Genomic DNA, 2,281 nt, shown 5'->3' with positions numbered 1-2,281 from the left:
CCCTTTTTTGTTATATATCTTTTTTCAAATACATGAGGACATGTATTCCTATCCTGTGTATTATAGAATAAGCAGTATCCCTGGATCCTGTCAATACTACCTAATCTACACACACACACACACACACACACACACACACACACACACACACACCATGTGTATGTAACAGAATTTCTCCAGCTATTGGCATAAGTTCCATGCATTCTTTTCAGGTTCAGAAAATGATACCCTGGGGCAACAAGATGGCTCATTGGGTGACGTACTTGCTTCCAAAGATGAGCACCTGTTTCACTAAATTTTCTCCTGAGAGACCTGCACATGTGCTCTCTGGGATCTCAGAGAGTACGATTCTAACTAAACCATCGCAATGTTATTCTCAAATTACAGTTGGGGAATAAGAATATTTATTTGGGCTTGCCAACAAAGTTTAGAGGGTCATTTACAAAGATATGTCCTCGCATTGGCTTTTCCTTTCCAACATTAGAGGCACGACATCCCACCCACTGTCCGCGAGCTCCATTTCAAAATGGGGACTACCCCATTCACGGCTGTGCTGGACAGCCACACCCAAACATAAATCCCGTAGCTTTCCAATGCCTCATAAAATGGCGAGAGACCTGTCTCCCAGTTTTCCTGGCTTATATGTCCTTAGCCTCATCATTCAGACTCCTTCTGTAGAGCATAGGAAGGAGGTGGGACTGTAGCTTGTCATCATAGTGGTTGAAGGAACTTCCAGGTTACAGCACCTGATTTGGATCCTCTGCACCCTTATTAAAGTCAGGTGTGGAAGTACATATCTGTGTCCCCAGCGCTGGAGAAGTGAAGACAGGTGAATCCTAGGAACTTGCTCGCTAGCTAGTCTGACTGCAATGACAAATTCCAGGTTCAGTGAGAGACCCTGTCTCAAAAAGTAAGATGAAGGGGCTGGAGAGATGGTGCAGTGATTAAGAGCACTGGCTGTTCTGCAGAGGACCCAGGTTCAGTTCTAAAACCCTCTTCTGGACTCCATAGGCATACATGCAAGCAAAATGTATACACATAAAATAAAAATAAATGATTTTGTAAAAGTAAGGAGGTGATTATTTGCATGCACATATTAAGCTTTGTACATTTTACTATACGTACATTAAATCTTATGAAACAAATTTTAAAATATTCTAGACATATTGTACTTATAAACATTTAAGGTTATAAAATATTCAGAGATCAGTATTTCAATGGCATATTGCTCATTATACCGATGAAGACTTCTTAGGGGACTTCTTAGTCAACATAATAGACTGGAAACTGCCTTCCAGTGACTCCATGGATGGTGAGAGTCAGGATAAGAAAGGGGAGACATTATTCCCGAGAGAGAGAGATGGAAAGAGCATCAGAAATCACAGACGTGACAAGACAGCTGAAAATGGAAAGGTTACACAACCAGAAAAGGAAGTACTCCATGAAGTACTCCATGGCTCCAGCCTCAGCTCCTTGGTTGGAAGGAATGCGGACTAAAATCTCATCCACAAGGTATGCAAGGTGGCCCTGATGAACAGAGATCAGAAGTCCTACCAGGAAAAGCAGATAGATCTTACAATTTACATCCAATTGGAAGATTTGGTATGACACTGAAGCCTCCTGTGTCACAGGTCAGCACAGTGATGAGATGCCAGCAAAGAGATGTGGATAGTGAAATAATTTACCAAGGTAGAACATGACAGAATCTTCAGATTTTATTGAGTGAAATGTTCCACAATAGTTTTGTCTATTTGATCCAGAGAAGGGTATGATATCTTTGGATATGTTCCAAGGAAGAAGGGTTGATAACCCTGTTTCATAACCATTTAAAATTTAATGTTGAATTCTGGAAGAAATAAACTTTATTAACCATTGATAGAAGTAGGGAATGAAAATACTGAAATAAAGAATATTACTAGAAGAATAAGAAGGTTCTATCATGGCAAGGCTGTTAAAACACTGGATGAGAAAATGGCCATGGAGAAGAAAAGGCAGAGAAAGCAGGAAGAAAAAGTTGGACATGTCAGGAATGAGAGAAGGAAGGCAATAACCAACTATAGCACCATGGTGAGGAGAGACCATTGACCTCCATCAGCCAGGAGAGAATAAGGAGAGGAGACATATTTATATATAATCAATTAGTGTGTATTGGTTGCCTAGTGATGCCTTTGGGTCTTCTGTGGTATGAATTTGGAGAAGGAGATCAGGATATGGTTTGAAGACTGGAGTACATACAGGGACTATAGGTCAAGCATGAAGGTAACTATGGTAGACCCAGGTG

At 40.8% G+C, this 2,281-nt stretch overlaps 1 pseudogene; it reads right to left on the bottom strand.

The window, feature by feature from the left end:
• LOC103748049 overlaps nt 1-2,281 on the bottom strand; it is a 13,277-nt pseudogene that overhangs the window by 2,599 nt on the left and 8,397 nt on the right.

The sequence above is a fragment of the Nannospalax galili genome, unplaced genomic scaffold, assembly GCF_000622305.1.
Source record: "Nannospalax galili isolate Female #2095 unplaced genomic scaffold, S.galili_v1.0 scaffold1045, whole genome shotgun sequence".
Lineage (NCBI taxonomy): Eukaryota > Metazoa > Chordata > Mammalia > Rodentia > Spalacidae > Nannospalax > Nannospalax galili.
The sequence above is the reverse complement of the archived record's forward strand: the minus strand, read 5'-3'. Positions and strand labels throughout refer to the sequence as shown.